Consider the following 13,903-nt stretch of genomic DNA (forward strand, 5'->3'; position numbering starts at 1 on the left):
TACTAGAGCTCAGCCAGTGCCAAGAGCAGGTACACAGAAGCAAATGCATTTCCCAAATATTTTTCAGGAGTAGCCCTGCTGATGTTAAATAGGCTTCCTTGTGTAAATATTCCAAAGAACCTTAACAGTAGTTAAAACCTTAATTAAATATCATTATGATTTAAAATGTTTTCTGATATTATCAAGAAATCAAAAATTTACACAACCCTGCAATTAGCAGCAGCAGAAGTGATCTCTCTCCAGGCTACATGGCTTTACTGAGATGCTGTCTTAAAAATACTAGAAAACTTTATTTTCATTTTGGGTTCTGAGCAGCCAATTACTAACTGCGACCAGAGGTAAGGGAAGAACTCCCCAGAGCACACCTTCTCTTAAAAATCAGGCAGGCAGTTAGTTACATGACGTATTAGGACAGCTACGAGGCAACAGAAGGTAAGTTAGGTAAGGAGGAGGAAGGAGAGAGCAGCATGCAGGCAGCAGGCTAGGTACTGGGGCAGAAGGTGGGTAAAGACGAACCTGGGCTCGAACTCCCAAAGGAAGCCTGCAGGGAGAGAAAAGAGTGAGGTGAGACACGGGCTCCGTCCAACCCAGCAGCAGGTAGGGAGTCTCCATTTCATGCCCCCTCCCATCCCCTCCCTCCCGGACCTGTTCCCTTCCCCCGCCAGGCCCCGCCCTATTCGCCCCTCCATCGTGTTCACCCTCTCCTATCCCTCCTTCTCTCGCTCGTTCCCTGCCTATCTCTCTCCTTTTTTCCTCCTCCTCTGGCAAAAGTCCCCCAAGGAGCCTCGCCTGACCCGGCACTCCCACTCCTTCCGACCCCGGCGGAACATGACAGTGGCAGGCAGAGAGAGCCGGACTAGCAGCCTCTTCCCCGCTGCCAGGCCAGGGCTCGCTTCTTCTCCCTCCCGCCAAGGGTTTCTCCACCGTCCGCGCTGCGGCGGCACCGCCACTGGCCCGTTCTGCGCCCTCCGTGGCTCGGTGCGGCGACCGCGCGCCTGGCCACGGCTTGTCGGCCGCCCGCGGGCGGCGAACTCGGGACCCGTGCTGCGCGGCACCCGCCGTGCGGCCTAGTCGCGCAGGCTCCCAGTGACCAGGCGTTGCAGGTCGCCTCGCTGGCCACCCCGCGTCACTGAGCCGTCCCAGAAGCGCCTTAAGGGGATGGTGAGGCGGGTGAAGAAGGCCCGCCAGCAGCGGGACCCCACAGGGAACCAGCCGAATTCCGACACCCCCAACCCGCTTTCCCCACTCACCTCCGCCATATTGGGACGATCGAGCTGAGCAATAGCGTTGCGCCGAGTGCCCGGATGAGGCCGCTAAGCCAATGGCAGCAGCCGAGTTCTAGCCGAAGATAGGCAGGGAGCGAAGAAACGGAGAGATCAGCAGGACTTAACTGGGGCGGAGGAGGTAGTGTCAGGACCCCGCCTCCAGCGGTGCCGCGGCCTCCCGCCCTGGCTAGCGAAGGCGCTCTGCCTGCCCGGCCTGGAGAGGGCGCTGGACGCCCGCCGCGGAGCTTAGGTTTGAGGGGCGTGGCCCCGGCTGCTGTCCTCGCATCACCTCACCTCGCCGCCCGCCCGGGGAAGCCTCGGCCAGCAGAAGCTGCTCGTCACGGGGCGAGGTGAGCGGGAGTCCCGGGGGCCCTGAGGTCGGCTGGAGCCAAGGTACCTCGGACGTCCCCTGGTTTGGGCGCCATGCCGCGCCTGTCTGAATCAGCTTGTCTGTGACTGCTGCGACTTGCAGTCCTGTTCCGGGGCCGGGAATACTGTGCGGAAACATTACTTTGCGGCCAATTAATACCCGGATTTGTGACCTACTCTTCACTCCGTATTGAGCCTCTTCCTAAGTGCTGGTGTGGAGTAGTTATGCTAACACCTTGCATCCTAAGTGTCTGAAGCAGAAAACAAAATGTCAAAGCCTACAAACCTTGCTTCTGTTGATTGCCTGCTGTGGGTTAAACAGAGAAAGTGAAATTTACTTTGCAGTGGATATTGTACCTAAAAGTTGAAGTGTTTTATGTACAATGGAATATCTATTCCATTTTTAGTGTTTATTTTTTGTCCCAGTACACAGAAGTGGGAATTAGGCCGTTTTCAACTTGATCCCAGGCTATAAAGATTCATGCTTTTAACTTTAGAATCACATGTTTCTGCCTTTGGCCAAATGGCATCTGCCATACTTACTATATAGAATATTGATCTACTGGAGGAATGGTGTACATCACAGTGACACTCAGTTGCAATAATGCCCCAGAGTGTGTCCCATCCTGAGAATTTGGGAGGCTAAAGGCTGTATCCCGAAGTGACCAGTTTGTAAACTGGGTTTGCAGACAGTGCAGAAATTCTAAGCTAGTTTAGGTACTTAATTAATGAAGCTCCATACTATTTAATTTATTCTCTTGTTGCTCTGAGAAACAGAGTAAATTAACTAGTGTCACGTGCTGCACTGCTGAGTCTAGTCTACTTCCAACTGTCCAAACAACACAGCAGCCTATGATGTAGACATACCTGCTCTTGATATACCTAGGGATAAGATGTTTGCAACATAAAAATCCCAAGACTTTGCAGAAACATATTTTTTTAGGAAAGTTCTCACAATCACAAGCAGCTCCAGAAGTACTTTGTTCTCTGATCTCTGATCTGTCTGCCTTTTTCCCAAGTTGTATACACAGATGAGAGTTATCAGGTAAAAATTATCAGTAACAGACAGGCTATGTCAGAGCACACTGCACGTGCTTGAAAAATAAGGAAGATTTAATACTTTCCACCTTTGATCTGAAATACCATTACAACCCACTAATGTTCCTCAGCACTTTTCAGTTTTGTTCCCTCCAGATAGAGCAAACCCAGTTCCTATCCCCATTCCCTTGAAGCCTCAGCTCTGGCAAGGCAAAATAGCTTTCTATGAACACAGAATGTGTAACAGACACAGACCTGTTCATGTAATTGACATAATAGCTCATAAGGTCAAGCAGGAAGAATCTCCAATTCAGGGAAGTACCTATTTGCTACTATATGCATTTTCTCAATAGGAATTCTCCCTGATTTGGATGCAATTAGCTATTTCCTAACTTATGGAGTAGTTTACTTCACAGTCTTTCAACTATTTAATGTGATTAAGTCTTTCAGTTCTGTGCAATTTTACAGAGAAATCTTTTGTTGGTAATTTGACACTTTAAAATTTCTATCAAATTTAGATCAAAGGAAAGTTTTTGTTTATAATTCAGACCACTTTGACAAATTAATGTGAACTCATAGCTCTACCACAGAAGGTCATTAGGTGTGTTACAGGGCTGTTGTATATGTTGCATCAAGAATTCTGAAAAAAAACTACAGCACTCAGAGTTGTAATTGTCAGGAAAATTAATCCACAAAGACCAGAAGTTTATGTCCAAAAAGGAGACAGAGGAGTCCTGTAACCTTATTCTAATAAAAGGTGAGGACATGGGGCAATTCCCATGTGGTCTCTCAAATTGTTAGAGGACACAGCCTCCTATTTACACAGCCTTGGGTAAATAACAGTCTGTGTCAATAAGTGGAATTCCTCTGGAATTTATTGTTCCCCCCATTGCTTCTTTCACCTATCAATATCTGGCTTTATCTACCAGCAGACCCACAGTTCGTTTGTAAAGACACCTCCTTCTCATTTCTTTCAATCCCTCCTCTTCTTATTTTCTCAATAATTATCTTTAAAAACTTTAGTTATCAGTGACTTAATTTTCTGGTTTTGGGTCTTTTCTGGTTTTGCCATTATTTGCAGCGACATCATTTTCTGTCCTTTAGTAGCCATTTCTGGATCAGTAGGCACAGCTACTACTTGCATCCCCTTGATCATAAGTTGAATAAGTTGTACTAAGCAAGGGATCATGCATGGTAAAAATATGAGAGTTGCTATAGCACATAAAAGGAAAAGAAAGCATTCGTTTGACCCACAGTCCACCAGATAACCATCAAAACGTCCCATTCCCATCCTTTCCATGTTTGGACTGGTACATGAGCTAACTTTCTTATTCCCTTTGTTGTTTTTTTCACCACTTTTCCATTGTCATCTATTTGCAAACAGCAGTTTGAGTCTTTTAATTTTCCACACACTTCCCTTTCTTCTGCTAATATTCTAATACCATCCGATGTTGAAATATTGCATTTCTCATCTGAGTGGATTGGTCAGCAAGAAGGTCAAGAGCTGTAGCTGTCTGGTTGATTATTATTTCAAAGACACCTTGTAACCTAATTATCTGATTTAAATTATAAATGGGTTCTCTGGCACCTGATATTAATTAATTTGGATTCCAAGTGTCTGGTCCATGGTGTTGTATGATTTGCTCAGGTGGCCATTCATCTTTTCCCCACTTTTGGGTGCTTCCTCCAGCCAGGGCTGCATCAATTGACTGCTTTTCTCTAATTAGATCATCATATACCATGATTCCTAACTGATTTCCCTGAACTTGTGGTAGCAGAAAGAACAATGGTCTAATATACCCTACATAACGTATCCCTGACCAGTTTGGAGGTAACCTGCAATAAGCATGTTGGCCACAAATCCAATAATGCCCTTTCAAAGCCCAGGTCCTGTTGGCAAAGGGGCCTTCCCAATTTTCATCATCAGTTGGTGGGTCAAAATACAGTTTACTTCCTGGGCCTAACAGTCCTCCAACAATAGTTGCCCCACCATAAGAATCACAATATTTGCATTTCCAAGCTCCCACATGAGGTTTCCACTTGCAGTTACATCCCAGATCTATTTTGTTAGATCTGGACCAGAACTTATTAAAAAGGGTTCAAGTTCCATTCTGGTGTTGCCACTTCCACTGATAGTCACAGACAACGTGTCCTACTTGTGGAATTAGCTCGGGGACAGCTTAAAAATAAGTGGTCCAAAAAACTGTCCTTCCCCACTGCTTTACAGCCTTCAGAATCCCTTTGGTAATTATGGTAGGAACACCTTACCCAGCTACCATTAGTGAGTTTAACATGTGTTTGATTCCATCTGCCTCAATATTTGGAACAATCATAAGGAGGGCAGCTGGGGGTCCAGCAATGTAAATCCAAAGATAAAGTGCAGTTACAAACACTTTTTCCTGTGCATGTGCCTCTTGTTCTATTTAGACAATAAATGCCTCTTTCAGAAGAATAAAGTCACCATGGACTTGCTTCCTCATCCCAAAATCCCATTCTATTATGGACCTCACTCAGGGTGCTGACTCACTGTCCTAGGGTGATGTTATGATGCTTGTATCCCCAGTCGTGTGTTCTGTTTATTCTGGATATTATGTTCTGTGCCTTCAAGACTGGCTGAGAGCAAAGACGGGGAGAAGAAGGAGCACGGAGTTTCGTTATCAGCTGCCTTCTCCCCCACAGTCTGCTGGAACACAGAACTCCACTGTTGTTGTCTGGGCACGGACGGGGAGAACACTGCACTCCTTTTGCTTTTTAGTTAGTTGGTTAGTTTAGCTAGCTTAGGCAGTCCAAGCTTTCCTTGGACTGTTTTTCTTTCCCTTTTCTTGGATCCGTTCAAACCTGCTCCAGACCAGGGCCCTGGGAAACACTGAGGAAACATTGTACTTTGCAGCCTGCCGCGGCCTACTCAGCAGTCTTTCCCAGCGCTGGAGGGACTGATAACAGAGCAACCACCCACCGGAGGGACTTTCTGAATTTGTCATCTCTTCAGAGTGGCAAATGAATTTTGTCATCCGGTATTGTTCATTTTGTGTGCTGGAGAGTGCTTTGCCTGTTAAATAAACATGTTTTTTCCACTTCTCTCCAAGGAATCCTTCCCAAACGGGTTGGGAGGAGGGGCCGTGTGGGTTTGTTTTCTGGAGGGGCCCCTTTTGGAGGTTTTCTCCCAAATTTGCCCTAAACCAGGACACCCACCATTTAGGTTCGATTCAGCTGGCCACCTATGGCCACTCTTCAGATCCTTCTGGCCCTCCACAGACCCAACAATTGCTAAAGTCAAAGGTTTTTGCTACTTCTCCTAGGACTAGAAGATGATTCTCCCTCCTCTAGCCCAAACCTAACTGACAATATAAAGATAAGATTATTAAGAAAAACATTCTAATGGTGTCATCTAATCACCTAATCTAATTCTCATGCTGTCTTCCGCACCACCTGTGGCAAGTGAAGGCACAGAAAAATCTTAACATAAAGAAAACTGTGACGGTGTTCACAGGGGTTTTCAGGTGAGGGAAGAGACGAGAATGTTGACTCCATGTTCCGAAGGCTTGATTTATTATTTTATGATATACATTATATTAAAACTATACTAAAAAGAATAGAAGGAAAAGTTTCATCTCAGAAGGCTAGGTAAGCTAAGAATAGAAAGGAATGAATAATAAAGGTTTGTGTCTCGGACAGAGAGTCCAAGCTAACTGGGCTGTGATTGGCCATTAATTATAAACATCCAAGATGGGCCAATCACAGATGCACCTGTTGCATTCCACAGCAGCAGATAACCATTGTTTACATTTTGTTCCTGAAGCCTCTCAGCTTCTCAGCAGGAAAAAATCCTAAGAAAGGATTTTTAATGAAAAGATGTCTGCGACAGACAACAATGACAGCAAGGATTAGCCCCCCAATGACTGGAGATTCTAAAGGAGGGATGCCCATACAGACTATTTCAGCAGACAGTCTGTCGGTAGGTATACAAGGCCTCCCCCGATGTTGACGCACTGGCTGCATCTCGGTCCACTCCTACAGACTGTCAGTCATGGCCTCCCATCCTTTTCTTCCAGCTGAGATGTCCAAATCTCCGGGGCCTCAGAGACCTTGACCCGAGTGTGATGAGTCCACCCGTGTTCAGCTGTCTTGACGTCTGTTTCTGTGGTCAGTAACACTTGGAAAGGATCCATGCCACTTTGCCGCCAGTGGTGCTTCTTTCCACTCCTTAAGTAGAACCCCACGTCTTGGTTGAATATTATGAACAACAAAGTCCAAAGGCAGGATCTGTGCCAGTTAAGCTTCCTGTTGAAGAGATTTCACAAGACACAGTATCCTGGCCACATATTGTTTTAAATAGACATCAATTATTTCCACAGCCCCCCTAGGTTGAGAATTACAAGGGTAAGGAATTCCAAACATCAGTTCAAAGGGAGATAATTGAATATCTCCCCTGGGTCTGGCCCTTATTCTTACTAAAGCTAGTGGCAAGAGCTGTACCCAAGGCATCTTAGTTTCTATCACCAGCTCCAGAAGGTGTTTCTTTATTTCACCATTCATTCTTTCAACCTGGCCCGAGCTCTGGGGTTGCCAATAGGTATGGAGGTTCCATTGTATTCCTAAAGCAGTCATAACCCCTTGAAGAATTTTTCCTGTAAAATGAATTCCCTTATCTGAGTCTATTGCTTCCACAATCCCATATCTTGGAATTATTTGTTCCAAAAATACTTTAATAACTGATCCTGTAGTTGCTGAAACAGTTGGAAATGCTTCTGGCCTCCCTATGAACTGACATACTATTACCAGAAGATATTTATATCTTGCCACTCGGGGCATTTCAGTAAAATCCACCTGGCATCTCTGGAAAGGACGTACAGCCCAAGGCCTCCCTCCCCTGGCAATTTTCTTTGTAACTCTGTTATTGGTTTAGCACAAATCAAACAACCCTCAACAGCTTGCTTTGCCAGAATAAAAAGACTCACAGTAACATACATTTTGAGGAAAGCTTCTGCCAATCTTTGAGAGCCCCAATGACTCCCTTCATGGAGTTGTTTTAATATCTATAAGGCCAGAACTTTTTGTATCCCCTGTTTACCATCCCTTGTAAACTAATTATCCCCTCTTTCCTCTGCTCCACTCTTTTTAATTATCTCAAGCTCCTCTGGTGGAAAAGACAGTTTCTCTGGCTCAGTGGGGCTACTGGAAGTGAGGGAAGGATCTTAAAGATTCCTGTCAATAGTGCAGCTTTCTGAGCCTCTTCATCAGCCAATTGGTTACCTATTGCTTCGTCTGAGTACCCTGCCTGGTGTCTCCTAACGTGTATTATTGCCACCTCTTTTGGTAAATTCACCACCTCCAATAAGTGAGAAATTAAACTCTCATGAGTTAACGTTTATCCCCTGCAGGTTAAAAATCTTTTTTCTTCCCTTAATTTCCCAAATGCATGTATCACCCTATATGCATATTTATAATCAGTAAAATATTCACTATCTTGTCCCAATATAATTCCCAGCATCTTACAAGCACATACAGCTCTGCTGTCTGAGCTGACCCTGTAACTCGCTTCCTTTCTATCACCCTTGAAGACCCATCAATAAACACATTTTCTTCCTCAGGCCAGGGAATGTTTCATAAATCTTCCCTAGCCTGGGTCTGGAGATCTATTGCTTGAATGCAGTCATGGGTTTTGTTCCTGGCCCCCCTCTTCAGAGCTGTTCAGACAGGAGGCTGGGTTAAACCCTTCCCCGCTTCTCAATTCTAACTCCTCCTCTTCCATTAAACAAGATTCATACTGTAATAACAGAGTGCTGGTCATTCACTTCGAGGCTCTTTCAGTTAACAAAGCTTTAACTTGATGTGAAACTTTAGCAATCAGATACCTTCTAATTGTCAGTTTTTGGGCCTCATAGCCTTGGTTACCATCAAGGCTATGGCTGCACAATTCTGCAGACAGTGAGGCCAGCCTCTGGCCACTGGGTCTAACAGCTTAGAAAAATAAGCAACAGGCCACCGTGTTCCCCTATGCTCTTGTACCAAAATTCCTTTAGCATGGCCCTGTTTAACGTCCACATATAACTCAAATTCCTTTTCTGAGTTTGGAAGAGCTAAGACTGGGGCATTAAACAATTTATCTTTTAAAGTTTTGCTCTCCTTCTGGTGTCCATGCCACAACATTAGGACTGTTTTGGGTTAAAAAGTCATATAAAGGTCTGGCTAAACCAGAAAAATTTTCAATTCATGATCTGCAGTACCCCACCAACCCTGAAAAACTGACATAACTAATTTTTTTTTTTTTTTTTTTTTTTTTTAAGTCTGGGGTAATGGTACTTGTAAAATTCCTTGAAATCTTTCTGGATCAATACACCATAACCCTCCAGTCAAAATGTATCCCAAATAGTTTTTTCTTTTAACCAACTGTGCTTTCTTTTCAAACCCTCCAAGTTCCTTTTTAGCAAGAAAATTAAGCAGCTTCACAGTAGTCTCTTAAACCACCTTTTCCTGTTCCCCTGATAAAAGCAAATCATCCACATACTGCAACAACCTAACTCCTGAGGGTGGCAAAAACTCTCTTAATATTTTCTGCAAGGCTTGCCCAAACAAAACTGGAAACTCTGTATATCCCTGCAGGAGGACTGTCCATGTCAATTGTTGTTTTACCATCTTCCTTCCTTCTTCCTGTTCCCACTCAAAGGCAAAATACTGTTTGCTGTCCTTGGTAATTGTGAAAAATGGGTATTTTATGATTGGCTTTTCGCAAATATTAAAATGAATATTATATGTGTTATGTTAGAAAGTTATGCTGCATTAATTTTCTTAAGTAGTGTGTTAAATATAGTTTTAGGTTATAACATAATGTTAGAATAGAAGCTATGCTATGTAAGATACTTTTTTTTTAAGAAAGGACTTGCAGTGAGATAGCAGCCACAGGACACCTAAATCTTTCAGAGAAAAAGAATTTATTGCTCTCTTAGCAGAAGAAACAAACTTCATCCCGCCTCGCTCATTTCTGAAGATGCCATTAGGATTAAGAGGAAGAAGCTGACACTGACCAGACAGAATTCTTTGTCTGAATGGAATTTATGCATCATGTATGAGATGTATGAATATGCAACAGGTTATTGTTTTTAAGGGTTAATCCTCTGTTAACGGGTGTTCTTTTTTGAGCTTATTTTGCCCAGAAAGAGGTACCTGGACTGTCCGTAACTCTTTGTTTTTATTGTCATGTATTGTCCTAAATCCTAATTGTCCAAATTTTTATTACTCTAATTATATTACTATTTTTATAACCATTTTATTACGATTAAACTTTTAAAATTTTGAAAACAAGTGACTGGCGTTTTTCACAGTAATCAAACACCCTGTCCTGGTTTAGGGCAAATCTGGGAGGAAACCTCTGAAGAGGTCCCTCTAGAAAGCAAATTCAAGCGGCCCCTCCCCCCACCAGTTTGGGAGACATAAATCTCCTTGCAGAAAAGTGAAAAAAACTGTTTATTTAATAAGTAAAGTAGTCACAAACATGGAAAAAAAAAGAATAATATTAAACGATGGAACCTCTCATTGTTCTGAAGAGATGTCAAATTCAGAGACAGTCCTTTTCGTGGGGTGTAGCTCAGCTTGCTCAGTCTCTTATCAGTCCCTCCTGTGCTGGAAAATGCTCTGTCCCAGGCCCCGGTGGGCCACAGGTATGAGCTCCCGATGTTTTTGTGAGTTTTCAGTCCACAGCAGGGCCAATCAGTTCCAAGAAAAAAGACACAGTCTTGGGAAAACTTTCCTTGCCGTAGTTGAGGAGAAAACCAGCAATAAAACAAAGAAAAACTCCGTGTTGTAGTAAACCCCATGGACTTAGGAAAGGCACCTTGGAGAATCTGAACAATAGGAATGCTGAGGCAGCAAATAAGTTCCTGTCTCCCTGACCCCCCGCCCCATAGTCTATCTTTGTAACCCTATAAGGCTATGTTACTTTAACCCTTACTATTGGTCAAATCTGGATTCCCCTAAACCCTTACCATTGGTTAAATTTGGATTCTTTCCAACCCTATAAAACGGGCATACTGTAGCCCATTCAACAGAAGAAGAGCTGTCGCTGGGACCCTTCACAGACTTCCCCAATAAAGCCATCTCTGTGGAACCAGCCAGCGCCTCTCTTTCTCCTCTCTCCACCGTCTGCTGCAGCCTCAGCCCAGGGCATCCCTACCTAGCAAGCAAGAGCTGAAATCCTAAGAGCTTGCAATCACTATAAGAGCTGATAGCTACCAAGCTTGCCATGGGGTTTGGCCCGTGGCTACCGGCCTGAGCTAGCTTAGCCTTCGGGCACCCTGTCTCCCTGGGGACTGGGCCCCCAGGCTATATTGCTCTGCATAATAAATAATAAGGCCAAATCGGAGGCTTTATTACCATCTCTCTCTCTCTCGCTGTCTGTGCTGCAGACAACACAATCTGTGTGAGAAAAAATGCGGGGGAGCAAGTGGAGTTTCTGCAAACAAACTGTGCACTTCTTCTCCCTGCCCCAGCATCATGAAGTCACCCCAGGACACATCCCCAGAAAGCATCCTTCAAATCCAGGGTTGAATAATACTGATGGGAAGAAGGGATCTGATTCAGGATGGCATAGGGATCCGGAACTGTGGGATGCCTTGGTTTGACAATTTCATTTATCATTCCTGCACCATTCTGAAGGTTCCATCTGGTTTCTTAACCAGCAGGACAGGAGTGTTATAGGAACACACACATGGCTCCAAAACACCTGCCTTTAGCAGGGACTCAATGACAGGCTGTCACCCCTTCCTTCCTTCCTTCCTTCCTTCCTTCCTTCCTTCCTTCCTTCCTTCCTTCCTTCCTTCCTTCCTTCCTTCCTTCCTTCCTTCCTTCCTTCCTTCCTTCCTTCCTTCCTTCCTTCCTTCCTTCCTTTTTTCCCTTGAAATAGGAGATTGCTTTTTAGACACCACTTGTCTTGGTTGCCTCAGAGTAATTTGGAGAGGCTTTATATCTAATTTTCCATATTTCCCTGGGGCTGCCCACACATGGGTTTATTTCAGCATAAGCCTTCTCAGACATTTTACACAAAGTTACCACAGTGTTAGCCTCTGTATCATTTTTCCCAATATTAATTTGCATTTCCACTTTAGCCATCAAATTCTTTCCCAGTAAATTACAATCACAATTAGGAACAAACAGAAATTCTTGCATTTCAAACCTATTCCTCACATCTTCTAATAGTGCTCGAATAAAATGCATCCACTCATCCTTTCCACTTACCCCTTGAAAATCAAAGATCTTTTTTACAATTTTTCCCCCTTGGGGATAAAATTCCAAGTAGCTCGAGAGGCTCCTGTGTCTACCAGGAAATACATCTCCTCTGGATCCAGACCCACCTTAAAAGTTAGCAAGGGCTCCAGTGTGGTGGGTCCCTGATATAATGGGAGCCCCTGACACCCTTAGCAATCTCTTGGGATTTCTGCTGGTCAGAGTGACTGCAAGATAGTACAAGTCTCTTTTCCCAGCCCAGCAGTCAAAGAAGGAGTCAGGATTCTTCTGTTCTCATTCTCAAGGTTGTTTATTATTTCTTATCTATAACATTCTTTCTCCGACCTGCCAAGGTCTGTCTGGCAGGTCGGGTTGAGGCATACTGACCGCCCTCGGAGGTGGTGTTGTCTTTTATACTAAAAACTACGTGTACATTATTTACCATAACTTCCCAATGCCTATCACCTATGTTAGACAGTGAGTTTCTACCTTAAACCAATCCAAAAGTGCCAGCATCACCCAGAAGATGGAGGCTAGGAAGAAGAAAGAAGAAGGACAGGGTACGTCCAAATTCCTCCATCTTGGGACCCCAATCCCCCATTCTAAAACCCCAAAAATTTACTTTTCACCCCGTGACAAACTAACTGTTATTCTGCTTAAACTCTCTTGACTTGTGATTCTTCATATAAAGGTGGTAATTTGCTCCATGGGTCAAAATCAAAGTCACAGGTGTTTTGGGCTCTGTGCCAAGGTCTCTGAGCCCCCTGGCAGGGGCTCAAGCCATCCAGGACAGCCAGAGAGATGTCCTGAGTTCCGACAGCAATCTATCTCCATTATCCTCTGGACTTCCTCTTCTTGAGGATCCAGCTATTTCTGCAGACATTCCTGCTTCCAGTGTCCCTCTGCCTTGCAGATAGCACACTGATTCCTTCCCAACTGCTGATTGGGTTGGCTCTCCCCTGCTGAGGAGAAAATGCTTCTCCCACTTCCCTGTGGCTGACCCTGTCCCTTCTATCCTTGGGGACTTCTTGGGTCCTGAGGTTTATCCCTCTGGGGCTGTAAAATCTCTCTTATAACCTTTGCCTTTGCCTTCGCCTTCGCCTTTTTATCATCCCTTCTTACATACACTTTCTGTATTGTGAAAAACAGAGTTCAAGATAAAGAATTTTTGTAAAATTTAATAAGGGATAAAAGAAGAGGCAAATATCCAGCGCTGGAGTGCTCCAGGCCAACAGCCAAAGAACACACCAGTACATACAGACAATGTTATCTTTATAGTCATAAAGAGGTACATGCATATTCATGTATTCATACATTATGCAAACATTCTTTCGAACTTTCTGATGTTTTGGGAACTCCTTTGTTTGGCTTCTTCACACTCTGGCTTATCTGCATGACATCCTGTGTGTCAGGTCAATATATTTTATTTCTTCTTTCGTCTCCATCCTGCTGTTTCACATCGTCTGGTAAGGATTTAGTATGTCCTCCTTAAATTTAACATGGTATTCTCTAATTGCCCTCTGGTGCTCTGGTTTGTGTCACGGTTATCTTATCACTTGGAGGATTCAGTCAATGGAAAGGGGAACAGCATGATCACTTTACACCATTTGTTTGGTTACATAGAGGTATTTTAACACCTAGTGTTCAGCTAAGGTCTATAATATAGTATATTCACCCCACTACTATTTCCATAAACTATGCAGTACATACTTAAACTTATAGATTTTGTTATACTAACAAACAGCTATATAAAGGTATACATGATATTATATCTGAGTACTTATGATCAATGCAAAAACTAATATATATAAATGCAAAAGCCAATATCATATTGCAGTCCTCTTTTTTAACACGTATCTTTCTAACCAGTTCATGCAGGGACTTACGTGCCCCCCACCCCTCCCCACCACCCCGGCTCTCCTGGCAGGCAGGGTTGGCAGCATCACAGGTGGCCAGGGCAGCCCACAGCCTCATGAGGGCCAGGGGCCACTGCTTCCCCTGCCCGGGGGTGG

This window comes from Agelaius phoeniceus, chromosome W (genome assembly GCF_051311805.1).
Source record: "Agelaius phoeniceus isolate bAgePho1 chromosome W, bAgePho1.hap1, whole genome shotgun sequence".
NCBI lineage: Eukaryota > Metazoa > Chordata > Aves > Passeriformes > Icteridae > Agelaius > Agelaius phoeniceus.